Source organism: Carlito syrichta, unplaced genomic scaffold, assembly GCF_000164805.1.
Source record: "Carlito syrichta isolate Samal-C Ts95f unplaced genomic scaffold, Tarsius_syrichta-2.0.1 Scaffold303667, whole genome shotgun sequence".
Classification (NCBI taxonomy): Eukaryota; Metazoa; Chordata; class Mammalia; order Primates; family Tarsiidae; genus Carlito; species Carlito syrichta.
In genome coordinates, this window is record NW_007247763.1 from 695,872 (window position 1) to 704,504 (window position 8,633).

The window sequence follows — 8,633 nt, forward strand, 5'->3', positions numbered from 1 at the left end:
AAAAAAAAAAAAAAAAAAGAATTGTGGGAAGAAAGCTATAGCCAGGGCAAGTATTGTTTTGAAAGACATGCTAAGAAACACATATTTTGTTATGACTCACAGATAAATATAAGTATGAGGATAATAATCGAATACAATTTGTGTTGTATAAATATGACTCTAATATGTGTGTGAAGAATATATTGGACGCTGACAAGAATAAAATCACAGAGAATAGTTAAGGTTTTTCACTAATGTGGGGAGAAATTAAGAGGAACAAACCAAGGTACTGGCAGTCGTATGGGCAGTATGAAACAAATTTGAGTGATATAATAAGGTTGTGGTAGGTTGAATAATTGGCCTAAATTTGTCACTTCTCTGAAATAGCACTACATATATACGCCCATAGTATGGCTTCATGATGGACAGCATGTTCTTCCTCTCCACTTTGACAGGAAGCTTGGTCATATGACTGGTCTTGGCCAACGTAATGTTAGTGGATATTATTTGAGCAGTATCTTGGCATGTACTTGCACTATTTGGCTTGGCTTTCCTGCACTCCTGTGATCGGCCATGAGACCTACTTCTCAGGCATTGCTATCCCTTCAGTCTTGCCTTAGAATGTACACATGTGCAAGAGGTCAACATTAATTTTTCCTACTCACTGCATGAAGCAGAGCTGTCTAAAAACCTCACAGACCTGTGACAATGAGAATAAATGTTTGTTTTTGAATGGCAGTGAATCTAGGGAAGGTTTATTACGTAGCATTATTGTCATGATAGATTACTAAGACATAGGTAGATATGCTAGATGTCAGAGAAAGACTAAATATCTGAGGGATTTGTAGGACTTAATGAGGATTGCCAGATTTCTGTAATGGGTAACTGAACATATGGCAGTGGTATTCTCCTGCAGAAAGAGAAACAAGAAAAGTAAGATGGTGAAGAAAAAATTATAAGTTTAGATGTGGGGCAGGTTTTATTTGAAATACCTTATAGACATATAAATGATTATATCTCATAGGATTCTATCTGAAACCTCACAGTAAAAGTGGTGATTAAGCAAGGCCTTTAAGTAACCAAAGTCTCTGTATCAAAGATTGTTTACTTACAGGATATGTTATATAGAACATGGTATACAGAAATGATGGAAATTTTGAGTTGAGAGATATCAGCATCTAGATAGATGTTGAAGCCATAGGAGAGAATGAAGTCTTCAAGGGAAGTTTATATAATCGAAACAAAGAGCTAAAGACAGAACCTTTGAGGACATTAATGCCTTAGTATTGAACCTTAAAGTGGAAGACCACAGGACAATGGGAAGAAAGACCTAGAAATATGACAGGAAAACTGAAAGTGAGTTGAATTCCAGAAGCATCTTGGAAGAGATTTTCAAGCCCCAAAGGGTAACCAATCCTAATCATATCAAATGCTTTAAAATAGGATAAAGATCAAAAAGTGCTTTTGGTTAAAAAAACAAACTAGCATATAGGTGTGATTTTATAAATATGTAATTTAAACTCACTCAAAATTCAAATCTAATTTTTATTTGGAAATTGATGAAATATTTCTGAAAGACATCTGAAAGAATAAATATAGCAAATAGCTGAGAAGTATTGAAAAAGGAGATCATCAGGAGGGAACTTTACCTAACACATTTTGAAATATATTTTAAATATATGATCATTAAAACAGCATTATATTGGTACCAAATAGACATATCAATGAAATAGACTCTTGCATGTGTAAAATTTTTGATTAAGGTAGAGAAATGGCTGCTTTTATGAACTTATATATAAAATGCACAACTTAATGTACAGAGCAATCATTTGTATTAGATTAATATTTAATACAAGACAATATATTTACAAAGCATTATTTTTAAAAAAGAAAGAGACAGATTTGGTTTATAGCACTTTATAGCAATTCTTAATTCTGTAATATCTATTATTGTCAGGAATGTATGTTTTTCTGAGTACAAATGTGTCAAGTTATTAGCAATAGTTCAACTCAAGTGTTAACAATGGTTAACTATTAACTTTTGGTGATAATATTATAGGTAGTAATTCAATTTATGTGTTAAAGTTAACAATTCCAAATGTACTATAGTGGGAATATATCACTTTTTAAAAAAATTGTATTTTCTAGAATTGCCACTGGATTTATCTTCCGGAAGATTCCTGGTGTTTGTGATGAAAAGAGATTGAGTGGAGAGGTAAGAAAGATGAACAAATTGAAATGTGTTGAGAAGTGGTAAAAATGAGGGAATTGACAGATCCATACTAAATTAATGTGTCTTGGCTACCTGGTTAAAAGTAAACTTTAAAAAAATTTGGTGGAGTTGTCAGGAGTAAATAGAGTAACACTCCATTTGTTTCAAGATTCTAGCTGGAACGTCACAGTAGAGGAGGTAATTAAGCAAGGTCTTTGAGCGGCCAATGTCCCTGTATCAAAACAAATGCAATCTGCTCACAGTACCATCTTTCAGGGAATCCACAAGAAACTCTCAATTTTAATTTGATTGTGTTCCTATAAAATCTGTTTATTTGAATTCATCCCTTGATCATTTAGAACAGGCTAACAGAAAGGAATTGCTAGAACTGTGAGAGGCATAAAGTTAGTTTAACAGTAAGGGAGGAGACAAAGAAACTATAAATAGCAGAAAACAAAATGAGTAATTTCAAGACACCAAAGACTGTCAATATCAGAGTGATAAACTCAATTGATTAGGATAGAAATGGTAGAGCCCTGATTTAGACCAAAAGAACTACACACACACACACACACACACACACACACACACACACACACGCACACATGCACACACACATTCACATACATATGTATAATGTTACTGTAACGTTATATATAATATATATGGAGTTGACAAGTCTGAAATACATAAGGTAAATTGTAAGTAGACAGGCTGGAAACTTAGATGAGTGTTAGTGTGACAGTTTCAAGACTGAATCTGCAGGGCAGGTAAACTGAAAACTCAGGCAGCGTTCTATGTTGCAGTCTTGGTAGCCTGAATTGCTTTGGTAAACCTCAGTCTTTGCTTTTTGGTCTTTCTACTGATTGGATGAGGCCCACACACATTATGGAGGGCAATCTATTTACATAAAATCTAGTAATTTAAATGTTGTAACATTCTAAAACAAACAAACAAACAAACAAAAAAAAGCCGCCTTCATAGCAACATCTTGATCAAACAACTGGGGATTATAACCTAGTCAAGTTGATGCATAAAATTAATAGGTAGGAAAATGATGCTGCCCTTAACTGTGATAAGAAATAACAAATGCTTTGGGAAAAAATGATGAGTTTATGTTTCTTTACACTGAGTTTGAGAAATCCACGAACCAATAATAGTTTGATCTGCTTTTAGGACTTTATGGGTAAATTAGGGCTTGGGATAATAGATATGGAAGTTAGCAGCATATAGTTAGTTAGCAGTCAGAACTGCAGGAGTAGATGAAGTTACCTGGGGACAGTTTTGCAGAGAAAAGATTAGCAGACTGGATATGGCAACTTGAAGAACACCAATGTTTAATGAGTGAGATGGAGAAGAGTCCATAGAGAAAATTAAAGGAAAATAAAAAACAGTCTGAGAAGTAGAAGAAACAGAACAGGGTAATTCTGAAAACTGTAGCAGAGATAGTGCTATGCTCACCAAACACAACTTCATATTTCTCCTTCTTAGGCCCATGGAAAACTCTTTCTCAGACTCCTTGTTGCTAACCAGGGACATATGACAAGTTCCAGCAAGTGAAATGGAAAAGGAAGTGATTGGTTTGGTTTAGTTAGAGAAAAACCCCTTAGAGAATTTCTAGTCTCTCTTTCTTGCCTTGATGAGCGGGGAAGTCCCAGACGGTGGAGCATCTGTTAACTTCAGTTCCTGAGTGACAATGTGGAACAAACCGTCAACACACTTTTCTCCCCATACCCAATGAACATGTAATGCTATAAAGAAATAAACCTACGTTGTAGTGAGGCACTAACATTTCAGGATTAATTTGTCACTCTAGCATAACCCAGCTCATTCTTGACTAATACAGAAACTAAGATAGAAGCACATCTAGCAAAGGAGAGAATAGTCATATTCATGTCCTATGCAGCATATTTCCAGAAAAGAGACCTTTCTATAGATTCCCAGATGTGGAATTATTGAGTCAGAAGTTCCAAACATTTTAGGGACTTTCAATTGCGACAGTCTGAAAGAAAATCTGCACCAAGTCGGGCTCGGTAGCTCAGCCTGTAATCCTGCGCCTTTGGGAGGCTGAGGTGAGTGAATTGCCTGAACCCGCGGGTTTGAGACCCGTCTGGGCAGCGAGACCTCATCTCTACAATAAATCAAAAAATCAGCTGGGCGTGATAGCGCATGCCTGTAATTCCGGCTACTTGGAAGACTGAGGCGGAAGGATCGCTGGAGCCCAGCAGGTCGAGGCTGCGGTGGCCGGGAGCGGCCACTGCACTCCAGTCCGGGCGACAGAGTGAGACTCCAACTCAAAAAAAAGAAAGAAAATTTGCACTGTCTTTTGGCTTCAGGTAGCAAATGTGCTCATAAGATCAATAAAATATAGAGTGAACTTGAACTGGACATTGATATCACAGCATGAATACACAATACGGTATATTATCCTTACAGTTTGGCTTAAAATCTTGAACATAGAAATGCTGATTGAATTATCTTGCCTTAGTTCTCCATTTATGTTTTGCAAGGAAAGAGTGGTCTTAATATTTTCCCCCTAGTGGAAACAGACTCTGACTTATAAACAGCTTTTTTTCCATACCTTTAATTATAAAGTTGATTGTTTAGAATTCCAGGTGCCCTTTCCCGATTGGAAAGAAATAAAAAAAGATGGTTAGTTCCCAGATCAGTCGCTGTAGCCTATTTAACCCACAATGTGATTGAAATAGAAAATATATTTTATCCCAGTTAGTAATTGAGATTTGTATTACAGATTTCAGCCAATGAGAAGCATATTAAATGTCATTTTTCATAGGACAATAGAGTCAAGCAGGAAGATATGTATGCTTCAGATATATATGTACTATATTTGCAAAAGCATAATACTCAATTCCAAATCCACATAATACAGAATAAAGGAAGTCCAACTGGCCCAAATGCAAATGTTTAATCATAAATTCCAAATATTTGTAAAAGTAAAAGTGTGAAATACACTTATGAGGCTAATAATTATGATATAAAATATTCCAGCTTAGAAAAATTAATTTAAAAATTAAGTTAAATATCATTTGAAAACTATAAAATATACATGAAAATAATGCTTTTATTATCCAGCACGTCCAACATATTCTCATCCTTTTTCCATATTACTCTTGGAAGATATCATTAGAAACTTATCAGATTTATTTTATTTTGTTTATTTATTTTTTGGAGTTTGGGTCTCTACTGCCTAGGATGGAGTGCAGTGGCATGATCACAGCTCATCACATTCTTGACCATCTGGACTCAGGTAATGCTCCTACCTCAACCTTTTGAGTAGCTGGGACTACAGGCACGTGCCATCATGCCTGGCTATTTAATAATTAATTAATTAGTTAGATTGTTTATTTATCTGTGTATTTATTTGTAGCAATGAGGTTCTGCTATGTTGCTTAGGCTGGTCTTGAGCTCCTGGTCTCAAGCAATCCTCCTGCACTGGTCTCCCAAAGTGTTGGGATTACAAGTGTGAACCACCACACTTGGCCAATTTTGAAAATGCAATAATGGTTATCCTAGGGTTGCCAACTATTCTTAAATATTACTTAGTCCAAGGTATGGTCCAGCCTGAGTTTCTCAGTTCTTCATTGCTTAGCTATTCACTAATGACAAAAATAAAATGTCTCTCTATTAAAGCACTTTATTTATTCTGTGTAAAAGAGGAATGGATAATTAAGACTAACACATATGTGATAGCCATAACCGAACTTTGTAAACATTAATATTTTTATTGAATTAATATTTATATAAGTTTGTCTATAGTGTTTTAGGAACTATTTTCTGTCAGAACTTTATTATTTCTATATTTCAGCTTTTTTTTTAAGTGTTAAGGTTCTCTATGGGGTCTATTTCCTCACAGTATCAAAGGCCAATGAGTTTCTCAATATGAAAAAAAAACTCAGCAAAATTTTAAAATTAAATAATAATATTAATAACAACAAAATGCTCATGAATTTGTGGAATAAAATGCACATGAATTTGTGGGAAGTGCTCTGAATGCCTTACATTTAATCTCTAAAATAATTTATAGTGAGGTAATACCATTATTCCAATAATACAGAAGAGAAAAAAGTGCAGAGAGGTTAAGTTACTTATCCAAAACTATATAACTAATAAATGGTAGAACCTGGATTCAAACACTATGTGTCTGGTTCTGAAATCCCATTTTAAGTAATTCAATTGCCTTTCTAGACAGTGTGAGATAAATATGCTCTATGAACTTTATAGAAAATTATGATGTGTCAAGTATTTATTTGTTAATTTGCTTTCTGCTAATCTGTCATCTTGAAAGAGAAAAATCAGTGATTAATCTTTAATTTTTTGAATTTTGTAGATGAGATAATCATATAACTTAATAATTCTTTGAAAACTATAGCTATTTTTCTCATTTTAATAACTTCCTTAATAGCTATAATTGGAATTTTCCATACCTTTTAATGTTTATTTTTCTTACCCTTTAAAAATTTATTTAAGAATAATATGTACTCCTTATGGAAAACAAAGAAGAACATAAAATATTAAAATATAAATTTCTCGTAACCACTGCTAGCTCTTAATGCACTTATCAGGTAATTTTTGCTGCCTAAAAACCAGTCACAAAATCAGCATCTTTTTTTTTTTTTTTTTTTTGAGTTGGAGTCTCGCTCTGTTGCCCAGACTGGAGTGCAGCGGCCGCTCCCGGCCACCGCAGCCTCGACCTGCTGGGCTCCGGCGATCCTTCCGCCTCAGCCTTCCAAGTAGCCAGAATGACAGGCATGCGCTACCACGCCCGGCTAATTTTTAATTTATTGTAGAGATGAAGTCTTGCTGCCCAGGCGGGTCTCGAACCCGCGGGCTCAGGCAATCCGTTCACCTCAGCCTCCCAAAGGCGCGGGATTACAGGCTGAGCCACCGAGCCCGGCTAAAATCAGCATCTTAACAACAATTCATTGTTCTCTCAGTCTACAGGTGGACTGATGCTACTATGCCTCACACTGTAAGTTGACTGGGACTAGAAGATCGGCTGGGACTTTTTCTAATGGAGATGGCAGAAGTGCAAGAGAGCATGCCCTATTATGCAGGTACCCTTGTTGATGAGGTATGCTCCTCTCTCCCCTAGTAGTTTCCCACTACTGTCAATTGCTTTCTTATAGTATTGTAATTGTTCAAGGTCCGCTTATGAGTGAGAACATATGGTACTCTATTCTTTGTTTCTGTGATAGATCACTGAGTATGATCGACTCTAAACCCATCCAAGTTGCTGCGAAGTCCATTTGCTTGTCCGTCTTTATGGCTGCATAATATTCCATTGTTTATATGTACCACATTTTTTTTAATCCAGTCCAGCTTTGATGGGCAACATGGTTGGTTTCATGTTTTTGCTATTGTGAAGAGAGCTGCAACAAACACATGTGTGCAGGTACTTTTTTGTAGAATGATTTGAGTTCCTCTGGGTATATTCCCAATAGGGGAATTGCTGAGTCATATGGAAGGTTAATTTCTAGTTCTTTCAGAAATCGTCACACTGTCTTCCAAATAGGTTGCACTAGTTTGCATTCTCACAAAATGTGGGAATGTAGAAGCGTTCCTTTTTCTTCACATCCTCGCCAGCATCTGTTGTTGTTTGTTTTATTTATTATGGTCATTCTTACTGGGGTTAGATGGTATTTCAATGTGGTTTTGATTTGCATTTTCTGATGATGAGTGAGGCTGAGCACTTTTTCATGTGTCTGTTGGCTGCCTGTATATCTTCTTTTGAGAAGTGTCTATTCATGTCTTTTGACCACTTTTTAATGGGGCTGTTTGTTTTTTTCTTTTCAGCGTGTTTGAGTCCCTTGTAAATCTTAGATTTAGGCCTTTGTCAGATATACAGTTGGCAAATATTTTTTCTCATTCTGTGGGCTGTCTCTCTGCTCTCTTTATGGTTTCTTTTGCTTTGCAGAAGCTATTCAGCTTTCTTAGCAAACAAGATCTAAATCAGCACTGCCCAGAAGAATTTTAATGTAAGCTACACACACAATTTTAGATTTTCTAATAGCCACATTAAAAAAGAAGCAGGTGAAAGTAATGTTATTCATATATTTTACTTATAAGATCTTTGATATCTTTTACGTTTTTTGTATGAAGTCTTTGAAATCTGAAGTGTATTTTACACATACAACACATTTTAGTTCATAATGGCCACATCTCAAATGCTTAATAACCACCTGTGATTTGTGGTCACAGTTCTGTATAACATAGATCTAGACCATATTCTCAAAATCTGAAGAAATCTCAGTAAGAAAAAAAAGACAATGCGTCAACTAAAATTGTGCATTTTTGTAAAATGCATATTTCATAGAGACATGGAGAAGGCATATAGTGAGTACTCAATATAAATTTCCTGAATAAATAATCCTCTTGTGAAAATTAATTTGGGTAAAAAATATCTTAGCATATATTTTCCTTT